We start from the raw sequence: 21389 nt of genomic DNA on the forward strand, positions 1-21389 counted from the left end.
AAGGCGATCATTTTGTGCACCCGAGATCAGGTAAAAGTTTTCCAATCAAGGAATACTTCACGTGTGAAAGCAACTTTGTTGTGTATATCATAAAGTGTCCATGTGGCCTGCTTTATGTAGGCGAAACTATCCAACACGTAGGCGACAGAATAGCTAGCCACAAGTCTACAATTAGATGCGGTAAACTGTGGCTCCCCATTCCACAACACTTCCACGAGGCAAACCACAATATTGCACAATTACGCTATCAAGTTATTGATAGGGTACACAGACCCAGACGAGGAGGTAATCATATAGAACTTTTGAAGAAAAGAGAGAGTTTCTGGATATACAGGTTACAGACCCTAACTCCAAAGGGTCTGAATAGAGAAATTGACTGGCCTATTTCATAAGAGACCTTCCTGAATATTAAGAGTTAAATTTTAGTATCATTCTAACTATCTTCCCCCTTTTTTTTCCCTCTAGAAAACCTAAGAAATGTCACATTTTCTTCTTCCATTGTGCACACACTGATAGCTGGTAAAGTATAAATTTCACCCTATATAATTCTCTGATATAGCCTTGTTTGCATCTAACGCATTGGGACCTTCACTGTGTTCTCCTAAAAAACAAAAAAACAAAAAAAGAAAAAAATTTTTTCTCCAGGTTGAATCCGATATACATTATCAAGATGGACTATTTATGTGCATTTCTTATGATTGAACTGTTTAATGCTCGTATTCAGAATACCCGAAAGACTCTCTTTTTTCCTCTCCCAATTCAGGGAATACCATCCCTCCGTGTAATTATGTGGGTAATCTGCATACATTGTTATATCATCATACTAATATGTCATGACGAAATTTTATGTCCTTGTACACCTTCAATCCTGTCCTGACTTTCTCTGTTCCATTTTTTCTATATAACTTTGCAGGCAACAAATGTCAATCCCCATTTACATCTTCCCAGTACTGTTTTGTATCAGAGTACGTAAAAACACTCAATGCGCATGCGCAGGCGCTTCCTTTATACACTACACGGTACCTCATACATTCTAATAGAAACGCGGCTCACTACCGCGCATGCGCCGGCGTCTGACGCCACTTCCGGTTTTGCGATGTTAAATGAGACTGCATGCCGGTTCACAGGGCGCAATCAGCCACAGTCTGGGAAGACGGCAATGAGGTAGGTTGTTTTCAGGCGCTCTGGGCACATACTTTTTACCAAAAACGGCAGGTATATAACAACAGCTCTTTCCTCTTTATTATAGAGGAATCCACCACCCTCTGCCTATTGTATCAAGAAAGTGCAGGTAACTTAAGAAGGTCTGATAGGAGCCTTCCCTCTAGAATTGATTGAACTTGTCTTGATTGTGACTACCCTTATTTCAGCTCACCAGAAAACCTTTGGCATTACTAATAACTCCTCAGATCATGCATCTTCTGACATACACCTTGATTTGAAGGTAATAGCAATGTGTGTTATAGAGGTTAGTTTGGAATCCATATATATTCTCCTGATTAGATATTTCTGAATCCTCTAGGTTGTACAAACTAGAAAATTTACTCAAGTGTTCAAGCACAAAAGCGAAACAGGCCTCTATAGCAGCAGTATTGAGGTAGTTTATATATTATAGGTTACCCTTCTAAGTACCGCTTTAATAGGTGACGCTGGTAGTCAGTTTCATTTCTCCTTTTTTCATAGACCACGTGTTCTAGATTTTTGCCTGTCATTTCAAGCATAACTACATCAAGTATTATAAGATACAAGGTATTTATGACACATGCTCCACATACACCAATTCAAGTCTTCTGATCTTTAATCCTGAATGTCTTGGATCTCTTAAAGGGTCCACAAGGTGAACACAATTGGTTACTGGCCCGGTGTCCAGAGTATCTAATAATTCATTGGGTGTATGTAGTCGTATATGCCATTAAGGTAAAAGATTCCCACAACAATGTCGTACTAACATAGAACATTTATCTAATATTCCTTCATTCATACTTGCACTTCTTCTCCTTAGGATCTGTTGTCTAAAACGTCTAGTACAAGAGTCAATAAAATAAAGCGGTGTTCCTTTCTAGATAACTCCTCCTACAAAAACTCTTTTGTATGCAATGAACCTGAAATAATCACCTCATAACTACTGAGGTATGTTATACCATTCACAGAGACCATCATGTTGCCTGCTTCCTTCTTTCTTCCCCTTCTTCTTCCTCTTCTTTTTCTTTCTCTTCTTCTCTATATGACAAACTACCAGTATGTATTTTATTACTGTACTTTGCATTCTTTCAGATATCGACATACTAATATTTCTATTTATGCTTCTTCATATGCTCTACTGTTTTCATGTTAACATTGTACCATAATGTATATATTGATTGTTGTCCTTTTTTTATATTTTTTTAGTGTATTTTGGCGTGAAGAAGGCCCGTTGTTGGGCCGAAACGTCCCATCTTCACTTAGTTTATCTAATAACTGAAATAGATTTATGAATACATAAAAAAATTTTTTTCTGGCACAAAAAACGAATCTGTTGATATTTTCTTATAATCAATGAGAGTGCAGTGATTCCTATATATTGTTACTCCAGCTGCCCTGGCGACAGGAGGCTCACTGGGTAATAATGGGGTTAGGGCTAGCTGTACATTATCAACTGGCCCTAAGCCCGAAATTCATGGTGTCACGCCAATATTAGACATGACCACCATGAATTTCTAGTACAGATAAAAAAAAAAACACAACACAAAAAATATTTTTATTAGAAATAAAACACAACACAATTAGTGACTCCATCTTTATTGAAATAAAGAACCCCCCTCCGCAGTAATCCTGGGTCAAGAGTCCCACACCGTTCAATCTGGATCCAATATTATCTGATCGGTTTGCTGGAAGGCAAAGCGATCAGATGATGTGTCAGGTTCAGGGCCTGAATCACATCACACAGCAGCTAATTGTGTAAACGGCTTTTATACAATCAGCTGATGCAGCAGTGCAAAAAAAAAAAAAAATAAACACTTCTGTGCAGACTCCTGTCCGACAGCAGCAGCTGATAGTTTAGCTGGCCGGGCGGTAAAAAGCCGGCCTCACCGCTCGACTTATAGTGTCAGGTGATTCCGTAAGGTGACCATATCAGCTGATCATCGCCAGGTCTGAGAGAGAGAAAAGAGAGAGAAAATAGAAAGAGAAAAGAGAGAGAGAAGAGAGAGAGACAGAAGAGAGAGGAGAGAGAGAGAAGAGAGAGAGGAAAGAGAAGAGAGAAAAAGAAAATAGAGAGAGAAGAGAGAGAAGAGAGAGAAAGAAGAGAGAGAGAGAGAAGAGAGAGAGGAGAGAGAAGAAAGAGATGAGAGAGATGAGAGAGAAGAGAGGGAGTAGAGAGAGAAGAGAGAGAGGAGAGAGAGGAGAGAGAGTAGAGAGAGAGGAGAGAGAGAGGACAGAGACAAGAGAGAGAGAGAAGAGAGAGAGAGGAGAGAGCAATGCAGCCTCATTCCGTGAACTGCTTCAATTTTAGAGGTGTGTCCCGTGACTCACAGCTGATGTCCAGCTCCTCCCCTCAGTGCATAATTAAATTAAATTATAGTTATAAATAAATAATAATTATAATTTAAAAATAAATTAAATACCGGGACGGCCGGGACTCAAACGCGTGAACTAATGCTCCTTAGGCAGTAGCTCTACCCATTGAGCCACTACCTTTAATGAAAAGCATAGGAAGATATGGTAATCTTGAGCTCTGTATTGCAATTGAGAATCCAGAAGTGGATTATTCAGCTATAAAGAGGAGAGAGAGAGAGAGAAAGAGAGGAAAAGAGAACGAGAGCGAGAGAGAAAAAGAAAGAAAAAAAAAGAGTGAGAGAAAAAGAGAGAGAGAGAGGAGAGAGAGAAGAAAGACAGAAGAGAGAGAGAGAAGAGAGAGAGCCTCATTCCGTGAACTGCTCCGATTTTAGAGGTGTGTCCCGCAGCTCACGGCTGATGTCCGGCTCCTCCCCTCAGTGCATAATTAAATTAAAATTAAAATAAATTAAATACGGGGATGGCCGGGACTCGAAAAATCTAAAATTCTTCATAGGCAGTAGCTCTACCCATTGAGCCACTGCCTCTAATGAGAAGCATAGGAAGATTTGGTAATCTTGACGTCTGTATTGCAGTAGAGAATCCAGAAGTGGATTATTCAGCTACAAAGAGGAGTGAGAGAGGGAAAAAGAGAGAAAAAGAGAGAGAGAAAAAGAGAGAAAAAGAGAGAGAGAAAGAGAGAGAGAGAGAAGAGAAGAGAAGAGAGAGAAAGAGAGAGAGAGAGGGAGAGAGAGAGTAGAGAGAGGGAGAGAGAGAAAGAGACAGAGACTGAGGAAAAGAGAGAAAAAGGGAGAGAGGGTAAAAGAGAGAAATAGAGAGAGAGAAAGAGAGAAAAAGAGAGAAAAAGAGAGAGAGAGAAAGAGAGAGAAAGACAGCGATAAAGAGAGAGAGAAAAAGAGAGAGAGAGGAAAAGAGAGAGAAAAAGAGAGTGAAAGAGAGAAAGAGAGAGAGAGAGAGGGAGAGAGAGAGAGAGAGAGAAAGAGAGAGAAGAGAGAGCGAGAGAGATATCACACGCAGGCACTACCTGAGTGAAGTCTCAGGTGACAGCGCGGCTCACGTCAGTTGGTGCCTGGAGCTGACCCAGAGCTGTCGTGTTCTACGGTGCTCCCTGTCAGCTTCCTGTAGCAGAGCTTAAAGCATTGTGTGGATTACTTCGGACCTGGATGTCTGTTTGGGGATTAATAAAGAGGTAAATGAGGGGGGGGGGGGTTGTCTTTTATTCCAAACAAAGGATTTTTCATTGTGCGTGTTTATTTACTTTCACTTACACGTTAATCATGGAAGGTATCTTCGGGAGACGCCTGTCATGATTAACCTAACCTTATTACCCCGATTGCCACCGCACCAGGGCAATTCAGGATGAGCCAGGTAGAATCCCAGGACTGTCACATTTAATGGATGCGGCAATTCCGAACGGCTGCTGGCTGATATTGTTAGGATGTTGGGCTCCCCATAACGTGGTGCTCCCCATCCTGACAATACCAGCCTCCAGCCGTGTGGCTTTATCTTGGCTGGTATCAAAATTGGGAGGACAGCAGTTTTTTGTTTTTTTTCATTAATTATTTATTTATTTTACTGCACGATATAGACCCGCCCGCCGGCGGCTGTGATTTGTTGCAATGAGACAGCTGTCACTCAGCGTGGGGGCGTGTCTGACTGCAACCAATCATGGGCGCCGGTGGGCGGTGAAAGCAGGGAATACCAGATTGAATATTGAGCAGCAGCCATTTTTAAAAGAGGAAAAGCCCGCTGGAGCTTTGTGACAGCCGTGCAGCGCCGCGCCCATGATCGGTGAGTAGAAAAGAGGAAGGGATTGTGCTGGGGATGCAGGACGCATGCAAATACACAACATGCGCATATAGCCTTACTGTAAAAAGCCACGCTTTTGGTGATCAAACCGTTATTGAACGGTAACTCGAACGGCCGAACTTGAAGCAAATCATTCGAGTTCGTCGAACGACTCGAACACCGCCCAAAATCACTCGAATTTGAAATTGGCGAACGGTTCGAATCGAACATCGCTCATCTCTAATGAATAATGAAAATTATTTCATGATACTTGATTGAGAGAGGTTCATGTTACACGAGTTAATATTTGATGACTACCTATTGGTGATGATGCTACCACAGAATGTCATTTTTTTTGCTTGCATGTATACAATTTACCCATTAGAAGTTGATGCAAAGATAGAGATATGCACTAGAGTTGAGCGAGGTTCGAGGTTCGCCAATTTCATGTTCGAGTGATTTTGGGGGGTGTTTGAGAGGCTCGACGAACTCGAGCTTTTTTCTAAAAGCTCGACAGTTCGAGTTACGTTCGAGAACAGTTTGAGCACCAAAAAGCCAAGCTAGTTACTAGCTGGCTTTTTACTGTAATAGTGTGAGTCACTGTGTGAATCACGCTGTTATTAAAATTCAGCGTATAGTGTGCGGGGGGGACGGGGTGTAGATCAGTGGTGCTGCTGAGTGCTGATAGAATGCCGATCGCCATTTTTTTTTTCCCCCTAACCACACCATTTACAGGTGTTCATAGCCATAGCTGCTAGGCAGGTCTTTGCAAACGCTGTGCTGGGCTTTGCTGTCCTGCTACCTACAGCACCCATGCATTCTACCCACCTGGCCAGTTTTTGCCACGTTATTTTATTTCCCAAAGAGCTGAAACTATTTGTGGCATCCTAAAAGTGTCTGGAATACTAACTTAGTGTTCCTTTGCTGTTTACTGACCCACAGCACCCCTGCATTCTACCCACCTGCCCATTTTTGTCACGCTATTTTATTACAAAAGAGCTGACACTTTTTGTGGCATCCCAAAAGTGTCTGGAATACTAACTTAGTGTTCCTTTGCTGTACACTGACCGACAGCACCCATGCATTCTACCCACCTGGCCATTTTTTGCCACGCTATTTTATTACCCCAAAGAGCTGACACGTTTTGTGCCATCCTAAAAGTGTCTGGAATACTAAGTTAGTGTTCCTTTGCTGTCCACTGACCCACAGCACCCGGGCATTGTACCCACCTACCCATTTTTGCCACGCTATTTTATTTGCCCAAAGAGCTGACACTTGTTGTGCCATCCTAAAAGTGTCTGGAATACTAAGTTAGTGTTCCTTTGCTGTCCACTGACCCACAGCACCCGGGCATTGTACCCACCTGCCCATTTTTGCCACGCTATTTTATTTGCCCAAAGAGCTGACACTTTTTGTGCCATCCTAAAAGTGTCTGGAATACTAAGTTAGTGTTCCTTTGCTGTCCACTGACCCACAGCACCCGGGCATTGTACCCACCTGCCCATTTTTGCCAGGCTATTTTATTTGCCCAAAGAGGTGACACTTTTGTGCCTTCCTAAAAGTGTCTGGAATACTAAGTTAGTGTTGTTTGCTGTCCACTGACCAACACAACACCCAAGCATTGCACCCATCTGCCCATTTTTGCCACGCTATTTTATTTGCCCAAAGAGCTGACACTTTTTGTCCCATCCTAAAAGTGTCTGGAATACTAAGTTAGTGTTCCTTTGCTGTCCACTGACCCACAGCACCCAGGCATTGTACCCACCTGCCCATTTTTGCCACGCTATTTTATTTGCCCAAAGAGCTGACACTTTTTGTGCCATCCTAAAAGTGTCTGGAATACTAAGTTAGTGTTCCTTTGCTGTCCACTGACCCACAGCACCCGGGCATTGTACCCACCTGCCCATTTTTGCCACGCTATTTTATTTGCCCAAAGAGCTGACACTTTTTGTGCCATCCTAAAAGTGTCTGGAATACTAAGTTAGTGTTCCTTTGCTGTCCACTGACCCACAGCACCCGGGCATTGTACACACCTGCCCATTTTTGCCACGCTTTTTTATTTGCCCAAAGAGCTGACACTTTTTGTGCCATCCTAAAAGTGTCTGGAATACTAAGTTAGTGTTCCTTTGCTGTCCACTGACCCACAGCACCCAGGCATTGTACCCACCTGCCCATTTTTGCCACGCTATTTTATTTGCCCAAAGAGCTGACACTTTTTGTGCCATCCTAAAAGTGTCTGGAATACTAAGTTAGTGTTCCTTTGCTGTCCACTGACCCACAGCACCCGGACATTGTACCCACCTGCCCATTTTTGCCACGCTATTTTATTTGCCCAAAGAGCTGACACTTTTTGTGCCATCCTAAAAGTGTCTGGAATACTAAGTTAGTGTTCCTTTGCTGTCCACTGACCCACAGCACCCGGGCATTGTACCCACCTGCCCATTTTTTGCCACGCTATTATATTTGCCCAAAAAGCTGACACTTTTGTGCCTTCCTAAAAGTGTCTGGAATACTAAGTTAGTGTTGTTTGCTGTCCACTGACCAACACAACACCCAAGCATTGCACCCATCTGCCCATTTTTGCCACGCTATTTTATTTGCCCAAAGAGCTGACACTTTTTGTCCCATCCTAAAAGTGTCTGGAATACTAAGTTAGTGTTCCTTTGCTGTCCACTGACCCACAGCACCCAGGCATTGTACCCACCTGCCCATTTTTGCCACGCTATTTTATTTGCCCAAAGAGCTGACACTTTTTGTGCCATCCTAAAAGTGTCTGGAATACTAAGTTAGTGTTCCTTTGCTGTCCACTGACCCACAGCACCCGGGCATTGTACCCACCTGCCCATTTTTTGCCACGCTATTATATTTGCCCAAAAAGCTGACACTTTTGTGCCTTCCTAAAAGTGTCTGGAATACTAAGTTAGTGTTGTTTGCTGTCCACTGACCAACACAACACCCAAGCATTGCACCCATCTGCCCATTTTTGCCACGCTATTTTATTTGCCCAAAGAGCTGACACTTTTTGTCCCATCCTAAAAGTGTCTGGAATACTAAGTTAGTGTTCCTTTGCTGTCCACTGACCCACAGCACCCAGGCATTGTACCCACCTGCCCATTTTTGCCACGCTATTTTATTTGCCCAAAGAGCTGACACTTTTTGTGCCATCCTAAAAGTGTCTGGAATACTAAGTTAGTGTTCCTTTGCTGTCCACTGACCCACAGCACCCGGGCATTGTACCCACCTGCCCATTTTTGCCACGCTATTTTATTTGCCCAAAGAGCTGACACTTTTTGTGCCATCCTAAAAGTGTCTGGAATACTAAGTTAGTGTTCCTTTGCTGTCCACTGACCCACAGCACCCGGGCATTGTACACACCTGCCCATTTTTGCCACGCTTTTTTATTTGCCCAAAGAGCTGACACTTTTTGTGCCATCCTAAAAGTGTCTGGAATACTAAGTTAGTGTTCCTTTGCTGTCCACTGACCCACAGCACCTGTGCATGCTACACACCTGTCCATTTTTGCTACGCAATTCTAATTACAAACTGTGCTGCCACTGTTAGGGGCATGCTAAAATTGACTGGGATACTCAATGTTGGTTCGTCAGCTGTCAATAAAGCTAGACCACCTCTGCATTGTACACACCTGTCAATTTTTAGCAACATAATTCTAATTGCAAACTGTGCTGCCACTGTTAGGGGCATACTAAAATTGACTGGGATAGTCAGTGTTGGTTCTTCAGCTGTCTATAAAGCTAGATCACCTCTGCATTGTACACACCTGACCATTTTTGCTACGCAATTCTAATTGCAAACTGTGCTGCCACTGTTGGGGGCATACAAAAATTGACCGGGATATTCAGTGTTGGTTCTTCAACTGTCAATAAAGCTAGACCACCTCTGCAATCTACACCACCTCTCCATTTTTGCTACCACATTTTAAGTGTCCAATCTTGTTGCTAACAAAATGAGTGGCAAAAGGACAGATGCTGGTGGAAAGGGCAATAGGCGTGTTGGAAAAGGAAAACAAGTTTGTGTCCGTGGGGTAGGTGGGAAAGCTACATTAACATCTGCTGAAGAAAGGCCATCTTCCAGCAAAAGTAAGCTGTCTACTGCTTTCTGTGGCCAATCTGATGTGCTCCCTTTTTTACGGAACCGAACAACTGTAAAAAAGGTAGATGATGCACAAAAAAGAACATGCTTGAATGGATCGCAAGTGCTCCAACAAGTGGCCTCTCCTCCACCTCAACTTCAACATCTAAAAAACAACAGTCCTCTGAGTTGTCACCCCAATCGCACTTGCTTTCTCCCAGCTCTCAAGTCTCCACCCGCCATGCAGAGTATGGTGTAACAGAGATGGCTGAGTCTGCAGAGCTGTTCAAATATTTACAATTTGCCTGAGGCAACTAAATCCCTAAACTAAAGACTGATCAAATAATATATAACTTTTAATTAAATCATTAAGAAATGGGACAGACAACGTTAAAAGCGCTGAGCACTGTGGTCTACCTTACTTTACATGAGCAGTCATCTGAATATTAAGATATGTCCTAATGGACTAACCAGTCCTTGTTCTCTGACTAACTTCTATGTTATTATGTAATATATAATGACCACTGTGTTCGCTGTTTAAAAACCAGAGAATAGCCTCCCCAACATGTTTCACCACACTGGCGTCATCAGGGGGCTGAGGCTAATACCCCTGATGACGCCAGTGTGGTGAAACATGTTGGGGAGGCTATTCTCTGGTTTTTAAACAGCGAACACAGTGGTCATTATATATTACAAAATAACATAGGAGTTAGTCAGAGAACAAGGACTGGTTAGTCCATTAGGACATATCTTAATATTCAGATGACTGCTCATGTAAAGTAAGGTAGACCACAGTGCTCAGCGCTTTTAACGTTGTCTGTCTCATTTCTTAATGATTTAATTAAAAGTTATATATTATTTGATCAGTCTTTAGTTTAGGGATTTAGTTGCCTCAGGCAAATTGTAAATATTTGGTTGTTAACCCCTACGCTGACTGATAGAACAAGCTCTTAGCAGTTTATTGCAGAGCTGTTCAGTCACACTATACCCTGGGAATCAGAGGTCTGCTCCCAAGCTACAGTGAGTACAGACCAGGAAATAGTTTGCCAGAAGCTTTGTGAGTCTGATTCAGACCGTGATGACCAAGTTTTTGAGCAAAATATACACCCTCATTCCCAAACTGTAACACCTGTTAATGGAGACAATGAGGAACATACTGATGACGATGAGACGCAGATGCCTGATTGGGATGACAACTTAACTATTCAGTCAGGGCAAGAAGAGGTTAGGTCTGAGGACGAGGGGAGTGCAAACACAACGCTTGTGGATGAAGTTCTAGATCCCACTTACTGTCAACCCACATTCACGCACTTCAGGAGGTCAGCAGATGCGGCGGAGGAGGATGTGACTGACGACGAAGTTACCTTGCGCCTTCTTGGACAGAGTCGGAGTACTGGAAGCACGTCAACAACTGCAACCTCAGCCACAACTCTGCCTCTGAGCACAAGTCGGGGTGGCTCTGCAAGTCGCATGGGCTCTAAACCTTGCCTACCTGGTCCTTTTTTGACCTCGCAAAGGATCTCCCAAATCATATGATATGTAAGATTTGTCACCAATCTATAAGTAGAGGCCAAAAGCTCACTAGCTTGACAACTTTTTACATGAATCGTCACATGAATAACAAGCATAAGTCCCAGTGGGAAGCTCACTGTGCTACAATGCGGCCTAGCGGAGCGGGCCAACCACCGTCTGCCCCTTCAAGTGCATCCACACACTCTTCTTCCTCTATGACTGTGGGGACAGCTGTCACACATGTTTTTCCACGCAGAACTTCCACCTCTTTACCTGCAGCAGGCAGTTTGCTTGGCAGGTCGTCAGTTGTTTTGGAAGGGGAAACAAGTGCTGGTGTAGAGCTCTCTCAGACATCAAGAGCCTTAACTTTGGATGAAGGCAACATCATGTCTCCACCTGCACTTTCCTCACAGACCTGCAGTTTTCCAGGGACACCCTACTCAACACCATCTCCACACAGCAGCCAGATTTTGGTCCCTCAGATGTGGACAAATAAAAGGCCATGTCCTCCGAGCCATGACAAAGCTAAGACGTTGACTTTCACCCTCTGTAAGCTCTTGGCTACCAAAATGCTGCCTTTCCGCCTAGTCGACAAAGAGGATTTTCGAGACCTTATGTCAGTTTCAGTGCCCCAGTACCAGATACCCAGTCGCCACTACTTCTCCAAGAAAGGTGTGCCTGCGCTACACCATCATGTCGCACACAACATCACCTCTTCCTTGAGAAACTCTGTGTGTGACAGGGTGCATTTCACCACCGATACTTGGACCAGTAAGCATGGACAGGGGCATTACATATCGCTGACTGGGCACTGGGTAACTATGGTGAGAGATGGAGAAGGGTCTGCTGTACAAGTCTTGCCATCCCCACGAGCTGTACGTCAATCCTCTTTAAGTAGAAGTTCCTCCACTGCTTCTGCCTCCTCAAACTCATCTGGGTCCTCCACCTCTGCCCCAAGCCTGCCTGGTCAGGCCACCTGCGTTGTAACTGCACACAAGGAATCCCGCACACCTCCTTACTATGCTGGCAGAAGAGCTCAATGACATCAGGCAGTCTTTACGTTGAAATGTCTGGGAAATAAGAGTCACACAGCGGAAGAGTTGTGGCCAGCTCTGCGTTCCGAGTTTCGTAAATGGTTGTCTCCACTCAACCTGCAGCCTGGGAAGGCTGTGTGCGGCAATGCTGCAAACCTGGGTGCGGCCCTTCACCTGGGCAAGGCGACACACGTGCCTTGTATGGCTCACGTGTTGAACCTTGTTGTCCAGCAATTTTTAACACACTATCCCGGCCTAGATGGGCTTCTGCACAGGGCATGGTCACTCTCTGCTCACTTCTGCCATTCAACTGTCACAGCTAACCGACTTGCATCGCTCCAGAAGTCTTTCGGCCTGCCAGTTCACTGCCTGAAATGCGATGTGGCGACATGCTGGAATTCGACTCTCCACATGTTGCAGCAACTGTGGCAGCACCACTGAGATTTGGTGAAATACATTATGACGTATAGTCTGGGCCAACGAGATGCAGAGTGTCACGCTCCTGATGCCTCGGCACCGCTCCTTACCCACTGATCCGGTCGCACCATCCCGGCACCGCTCCGTACCCACTGATCCGGCCTCACCGTCATTGCACTGCTCCTTAACCACTGATCCAGTCCACGTGTCCACCGGTCATGGCTGCCGCTCCCGCTCGTGCTCTCCTGTGTCCTGCTCCTGGTCTTATGAGTCTGACTCTGAGTCTTAGCCACATGGTTCTGTATTGGACCAGGCCGTGCCCACTCTCCTGGTCTTATAGGCCCAGCACACCTGCAGCAGGAAATGACATGAGGCTGTGCTGGGTATATAAGACTGGCCTTTCCATGTGGGCGGCGCCTGATCAACGTGTCTTGAAGCCTTGTCTTGTGAGCTAGGTGTTCAGGTTCCCTTGTGACGTGTCCTGGACTACTGTTTGTCTTTCCTACCCGGCACCTAACCAGTATACCGTACAGTCTTAGGAACTCCGTGACCCCAGTGACTTTGTTCTTCCCGTCCCCTGTGGGACGCGGCTCCCATCCCGACCACGCCAGTGCTCCGGCTGCCGTGTACCCTGCCCCCCGGTGGGGTGCTCGGTCCAGCGGATCCACCTCCTGGGTCTACCAGTCCTCCCGGTCCTGACTGATTGATCAGACCATGGATCCCGCTGGAGCACAAACGTCTGAGCTGGCTGAACTACGCCAGGAACTGGTGACACAGCGTGACACCTTACACCGCATACTGAAGTTCATGACGTCTGTGGACCACCGGTTGTACACGTTACAGACCGCCGCCTCGTCTCCGTCGACGCAGCAGACAGCGTCTAAGTCCGAACCTGTTGTCCCCTCGGCTTCGCAACTCCGCCTCGCTGCTCTGCCTCGCTATGCGGGGGATCCCAAGACCTGCAGAGGCTTCTTGAACCAGTGCTCCCTGCATTACAAGTTGCTTCCCCATTTGTTTGTTTCAGACCAAGCTAAGGTGGCCGTTCTAATGTCCCATCTGGAATGCGAAGCATTGGCCTGGATGAATCCTTTGTGGGAGAATGAGGACCCAGTGACCACCGACCTCCTGGAATTCCTGCAGGCCTTCCATGATACCTTTGATGAACCGGGGGCGCACCACCTTGGTTACCTCCTCGCTCCTCCGGCTACGCCAAGGAACCCTGACGGTGGGCCAGTACGCCATCCAGTTCCGCACGCTTGCCTCCGAGATAGGCTGGAACAACGAGGCATTGATGGCAGCCTTTTGGGAGAGCCTGTCGGGCCGCATTAAGGACGAATTAGCCGGTCGTGACGTTCCCCGTACTTTGGATGCTCTGATATCCCTAGCCACCCGGATTGACCTCCGTTTCCAAGAGCGAACCAAGGAAGTATCCCGGGAGAAGCGACCAATCCGTCACATCTGCGTTCCGCAGAGGTCTACCATTCCCCCGCCATTGCCGTTCTGCGATTCTACTCCTGAACCAATGCAAATTGACCGACTGAGCCAAGCTGAGCAACGCCATGCAGAGCGACACGCCCAGGGCCTGTGTTTCTATTGTGGAAGCGATTCACATCTGCTCCGCTCATGCCCTGAGAGACCAGGAAGACCCCGAGTCCAAGGGATGGTGGGAACCGCCACCCTTGGTACCGGAATCCCCTCAGTCCCGGTTACACAGACTGTCCAGATAACGACTGAGAAGACCCGGTTCACGGTAGAGGCTCACATTAATTCGGGGGCAGCGGGTAATTTCATCCTACAAGCTACCGTGGACCGTTATCGGATACCGGTCATCCCGCTTGCAAAACCCCTCTGGTTCGCCTCCGTGGATGGAAAACCGTTATACGAACCCATCGTATATACAACCGAACCCGTGAGACTCCGTGTTGGTGCTCTGCACACTGAGACTATTGCTTTATATGTCATCCCGAGAATGGCTCCTGCGCTCCTGCCGGGTCTGCCCTGGCTACAACTCCATGACCCTGACATCAGTTGGCGCTCTGGCGCAATCACTCGCTGGAGTCCCCTGTGCCATGATAATTGTCTACAGCCCATTCCTCAGCCCCTGGCACCTGACCCTGTCATATCGCAAGAAGAAGAGGAAACGACGCAGTTCAGCGTTGTACCACAGCTCCTGGCACTTGTGCCTTTGGTACCACCGGAACCAGAAGAAGAGACGACGCAGTCCAGCGTCATTCCACCATCCCTGGCAATTGAGACTGTGATACCACTGACTTCTGATGATGTAACAATATCCTGTGCCCGGTCCGAGGCACCCGAGCCTGTCGTTCTTGATACCTTCTCTTCTACCGCCTGTACTACCAATCCGGTCGTCCACGATTCCCGTCCTGCTTCTGCCCATCCGCCTCTTCTTTCTGTTGCCACTGCCAAGGGTTCTTCGGCTAAGCGTGGTGTGGTCAAGAAGGTGGCACGGGGTCAGCAGTCCTTCCTTACCTTTGCGTTGGGTTATGGTCCGGAAACTCGGTCCGGTGTGCCCCAGGAGTACTTTGTACGGAGGGGGGGCATAAAGGGGGGGTACTGTCATGCTCCCGATGCCTCGGCACCGCTGCTTACCCGCTGATCCGGTCGCACGATCCCGGCACCGCTCCGTACCCACTGATCCGGCCTCACCGTCATTGCACTGCTCCTTAACCACTGATCCAGTCCACGTGTCCACCGGTCATGGCTGCCGCTCCCGCTCGTGCTCTCCTGTGTCCTGCTCCTGGTCTTATGAGTCTGACTCTGAGTCTTAGCCACATGGTTCTGTATAGGACCAGGCCGCGCCCACTCTCCTGGTCTTATAGGCCCAGCACACCTGCAGCAGGAAATGACATGAGGCTGTGCTGGGTATATAAGACTGGCCTTTCCATGTGGGCGGCGCCTGATCAACGTGTCTTGAAGCCTTGTCTTGTGAGCTAGGTGCTCAGGTCCCCTTGTGCCGTGTCCTGGACTACTGTTTGTCTTTCCTACCCGGCACCTGTACCAGTATACCGTACAGTCTTAGGAACTCCGTGACCCCAGTGACTTTGTTCTTCCCGTCCCCTGTGGGACGCGGCTCCCATCCTGGCCATGCCAGTGCTCCGGCTGCCGTGTACCCTGCCCCCCGGTGGGGTGCTCGGTCCAGCGGATCCACCTCCTGGGTCTACCAGTCATCCCGGTCCTGACACAGAGGTGGGGCAGATCATGCTGCTGGAGTGGTCTCAGATCAAGGACCTATGCACCCTTCTGCACAGTTTCGACATGGCGACGAATATGTTTAGCGCTGACAATGTCATTATCAGCATGACAATTCCAGTCATTTACATGCTGGAGCACACGTTAAACACTATTCGGAGTCAGGGGGTGGGACAAGAGGAAGGGGAGGAAGTACAGGAAGATTCATCTGTGCAAGGAATACCAACATCTACAAGGTCCAGACGTTCAGCATCACCAAGGCGGCAGGCATGGGACGATGGGGGAGAGGGATTAACAAGGGCACATGGTAGCAGCCAAAATGTTAAGGAAGGTGCAGAAGACCAGGAAGAAATGGAGGACGAACTCTCGATGAGCAGATGAGGGAGACTTTGGTCAAATTTCGGTTGAACAAGGTTGGGAGAGATGTCAGAGGAAGAAAGCACTGTTATCACCTTGCCGCCACAAACACAGCGAGGACTTGGTCCGCATGGATGCGCAAGACACATGAGCGCCTTCTTGCTGCACTACCTACAACATAACCCTCGGATTGTCCTAATTCCAAGTGATAATGACTACTGGGTTGCCAAACTATTAGATCCCCGGTACAAGTCCAAATTTGGCGAAATAATTCCAGCCATATAAAGGGACGCACGTATGCAGGAGTATCAGCAGAAGCTGTTACTCCATCTTAGCTTGTCTTTTCCACCAAACACCAGTGGTGCACAGAGTGAGTCTCCCAGTTGTAACTTGGCAAGCATGGGACTCTCTCGTCATTATCAGTCAAACCGTACCTGCAACACCACATCTGGTGCTGGTAACAGCAATTTTATGGAATCGTTTCATAATTTTTTTAGACCATCCAATGCAAGGCCACAAGAGGCAAGAAGTCTGACACATAGTCCACAGCTGCAGAGGATGATATAGGAGTATCTCCAAATGAACATCGATGCCATGACTTTGCAACTGGAGCTTTGCTCATTTTGGGCTTCAAATCTTGAAAAATGGCCTGAGCTCGCCACTTACGCCTTGGAGATCTTGTCGTGTCCCACAGCCAGCGTTGTCTCTGAACGTGTCTTCAGTGCCGCTGGGTGTGTGTTTACAGATAAGCGCACGCGTCTGTCCAGTGACAATGTGGACAGACTAACGTTCATCAAGATGAACAATTCATGGATCAGCAAGGACTTTATTTTTGTATTTTTGTCTGTGCTTGATGCAAATCTACCTGTTAAGTTTGCAACTGGGGCACAAGTGATGCCACTGAAGTGGTGTCTGTGGGGCCCATATTTTGGAAAAAAGGGAGACTCTGCTTGAAGTACCCTTGATGTGTTTTTAACAATGAGCAAAGATGAACAAGTCATGGTTCAGCAAGGACTTTGCTACCTACCCCGGTGTCATCCTGGGGACAGTTAAGGCTGGCGTATTTTTGAATGTGCTTGATGCAAATCAACCTGTCCAGTTTGCAACTGGGGCACAAGTGATGCCACTGAAGTTGTGGTGTGTGTGGTCCAATTTTTGGAAAAAAGGGAGACTTTGTTCGGAGTACCCTTGATGTTTTTTACATGATTTTAGAAGGGCATGATGTAGCGCCCCTGTGGTTAGGCACTACAGGGGAATGCAGCACCTTAACATCAAGGTGCAGTGCTCTTTAGTCACAGGTGAAAGAGAGAAGTAATGCAGAGTCTTATATTAGATTGAGTAACATTGACTCAGCAGCCCCTAACTTCATATTCCTGGTTTATACTGTTTATATAGTAGGTCCATAGGGGGGTGGAGCCTAGCTGAGTGTGAGACGCGACGTGATTGACAGGACAACTGAGTGACAGTTAGTCAGTTAACAGTCAGTCAGTAAGGAGTCACAAGAAGAGACGAGAGAAAATTGATGACTGAAAGAAGGGCTAGAAATAACATAGGCCCGACGTCCTGAGCGAGGGTACCCCAAATGAAAGAAAGACACAGGAAAAGGGGTAACCCAGACGGAAAGGGGATACTTTAGGTCTGGCGAGTGCTGGCTGAAGAGTTCAGGTCGACACAGGTATAACGGAACCGAGGAGATTTGTCAGGTTTATCCCCAAACCATTGACCATTAACTTGGGATCTTAAATAAGAGGAGTCCCGGTACCCATCAAGAGTCTAACTACTAACCCCAAGCTGAGTTCACGACGCTGTTGCGGGATAGATAAAGAAACCATGCAGCATCAGACCCCTGGGAAAACTAGTGATGAGACTAACGAGTGGGTTAAAGAGGGAGTCACAGAGCCCTCAGAGCAGGCACCGAGAAAGAGACAAAGAAAGGTTACCTCAGAGAGAGACTCTGTCATTAAATCTCCTCCGAAACTTGTGACCATTGGCCTTCTGGTAACTGAACTGTTTCTGCTGTGAACTTTTGGAAACAATCCAGATGCTAGTAAAAGGGACTTGCTAGAACTGATGTGAATTCGGTGTGTCGTCTCTCCGCCATTCGACAGGACTCTGCGACATCAGAGAAGAAGGCAGCCATCACCGCTCGGTCGCTTCCCTCCTGGTCAGCGACCCTCCGCCCTGAGGTAAAAATAGCTCCACCTGGGGGGAGCTGAGAGATCTTAAGCTGCCGTCACCATCGCCACAGAGGGCGGCCGTGAGCAGCGCTGGTATATCCCGCTTACCAGACACCAAAGGTGGCGTCACGTATATCCCCAAAATCATACCTGTACCCCGTTCCACAGCCACAGAGTGAGCGCCCAGGGCACGAAGCCGGGACCGACCACCTGTGATAACCCCATCGAGAGTAAAGTATCCGTAGTCCCGGCGCCAGAGTTTCCCCCTATCGAAAACCCTGATGGTCGACTCACATGACATGCCTATATCTGTGTCTCCTCTCTTTCCTCGTCCAGCTGCTTTGTTTTCGCATGAGTATATGTCCTTGTCACTTTTCCATGTGTTTGCGGTGTCTTGGGAGTTGTTTGTCACCTTTTGGACACCTTTGATGGTGGTTTCAATGTGTTTTTATGTGTTTGTGTTTGCCTCCCATTGTTTTCAATGGGGTTCAAGAGGTTCGTCGAACGGTTTGTCGAACCGAACTCGAACGTGGCCTCCGTTCGACGAACCGAACTCGATCCTTTAGGGGGTGGCTCATCTCTAATATGCACATCTGTATTGGTCCTTAGCAATAAATCTTTCATTAATTTGCCACCTAAAAATGATGAACTGATATTGCTAATTCTGTCCTAGTGTAATCTCCTAATGACCGCTGATATGCCTTTTTTTAGCGCTGCTTTTGAATACCACTGAGGAATAATTAAATAGCTCTGCCCTACAAGTGATATTCCCATAGGTGACAGCTGAACATGACAGCTAGCACCCATGGGCATCAGTCCTGCCCAGTTTTGAAATTAATCGTGGCTGATTAACACCTTATATACCGATGTCAATTGCAACAGTGGTATTTATGGGGTTAAATACAGTTAAAAAAACCCTTAACGCAGGGTAACTTCCCCATTATTATAATCGTTGGTGCCAATCATTGCCATAGTACTCTGGGGACTCCATGGCACAGTGGCCTTTAAGAACCGCTATAAGTGAGTCACTGAGAGGTCAATGTGCTGCTGAACAAGACTACAGTGCATGAGACCAACAATCAAAGTAAAAAATATTCATGTCCAACAGTGGAAATAAGCGAAAGTTAAAAAAAAGCTAAATAAAATGTGTAAAAAAGTAAAAACACACACAAAAAAGCACACAAATCATAAAAACCAGTTTCACCACTAAAAATTCAGTTTTTCTATTCAAACAAGAATAGACAAAGGAAAGTACACATAATTGGTATCAGCTGATCACCAATGTAAAAAACTGTCATGTTATTTATTTCGTACTGAGAAAATCATAAAAAATAAATAAAAAATGGCAAAAATGACATTTTTTATTATACTAACACACAAATAAATAAATGATTAATGTTTTCCTGCTGCTTCTGAAGATGACTGGGCGTTTTCCCTTCAGTTCTCCCATTTATTCTGTGCCTGAATATACTCCAGATAAATTTGCTAGTTTCTGTGCTTAATTGCTGAAATTGCACTTAAGGGTGGTTCTGCTTATTCGATTTGGTTTTGTGTTTTATTTCTTGTATGTGAGAATCTTTCTCTCTGCTTTTGTGACAGAGAACAATAGAGAAGGGGTTTATGCCGCGCTATTCATCAGGATGGAGAACAGAGAGATGATCAATGTTCCTTGATGAAAATTTGTTCAAATAGCCCCATAAACAAATTTGCGAATGTTGGTGCTACTTTCGAGCCCATTGCGGTCCCACATCTCTGGTGATATATAGTATCCATAAAGGTAAAATAATTATTGGTTAAAATAAATTAAAAAGGGATGAAATAATAATTTGAGCAAATTTTCATCTATAACTCTCCTTTTTCTAAGCATATCATTCTATATAAGAGATACATTGACGACCTGATATTGATATGGGACAACAGTAAAAATAATGTCCTAGATTTTATAAAACATCTGGATATTAACAACTGGGGCCTTACATTCTCATCGGTAGTACAGAAAGATCAAATAGATTTTCTGGATCTGACCCTGATACACCGCGAGGGGGAGATCATTACTAAAACCTTCTTTAAAAAAGTGGATTGTAATGGGTATATTCAATTCTCCAGTGGCCACTACAAAAAATGGCTCACAAACATACCTAACAACCAATACAAAAGAATTAGGAGGAACTGTACCTCTGATGAGGACTTTCATGAACAAGCCAATATCATGAGAAATAGGTTTATAGAAAAGGAATACCCTATGTCACTCATTAAGAAGGCTTTTAAGGACACTAAACTGCTCAAACAAGCAGATTTAATTAGACCCAGTAGGAAGCCCATTATAACTAACAATAAGGATTTCACCTCAAATTTCCTTACCACCTTTAAGGTCCAGTCACACTAAGCAACTTACCAGCGATCCCAACAACGATAGGGATCGCTGGTAAGTTGCTAGGAGGTTGCTGGTGAGCTGTCACACTGCGACGCTCCAGCGATCCCACCAGCAACCTGACCTGGCAGGGATCGCTGGAGCGTGGCTACACGAGTTGCTGGTGAGCTCACCAGCAACCAGTGACCAGCCCCCAGTCTCCTAGTTACAGCACACATCAGGTTAATTAACCCGATGTGTGCTGCAGCTAAATGTGCACAGAGCAGGGAGCAGCGCACAATGCTTAGCGCTGGCTCCTTGCTCTCCTAGTTACAGCACACATCGGGTTAATTACCTGATGTGTGCTGCAGCTAAATGTGCACAGAGCAGGAGCCGGCACTGACAGTGAGAGCGGAGGAGGCTGGTATCAAAGGTAAATATCGGGTAACCAAGGACAGGGCTTCTTGGTTACCCGATGTTTACATTGGTTACCAGCCTCAGCAGAAGCTGGCTCCCTGCTCACTGCACATTAGTTGTTGCTGTCTCGCTGTCACACACAGCGATCTGTGCTTCACAGCAGGACAGCAACAACTAAAAAATGGCCCAGGACATTCAGCAACAACCAACGACCTCACAGCAGGGGCCAGGTTGTTGCTGGATGTCACACACAGCAACATCGCTAGCAACGTCACAAAAGTTGTTCGTTACCAGCGATGTTGCTAGCGATGTTGCTTAGTGTGACGGGGCCTTTAGTAGAGAGAGTGACCAAATAAGGGAAATCCTTTCTAGACATTGGGGTATACTCCTAAACGACCCTTTTTTAAAGGGGATTATTCCTGAAAAACCAGGGATCACCTTCAGGAGAGCCCCAAACCTAAAGAGCATCATAGCCCAGAGTAGAGC

The sequence above is a fragment of the Anomaloglossus baeobatrachus genome, chromosome 1 (genome assembly GCF_048569485.1).
Source record: "Anomaloglossus baeobatrachus isolate aAnoBae1 chromosome 1, aAnoBae1.hap1, whole genome shotgun sequence".
Taxonomy (NCBI): Eukaryota; Metazoa; Chordata; class Amphibia; order Anura; family Aromobatidae; genus Anomaloglossus; species Anomaloglossus baeobatrachus.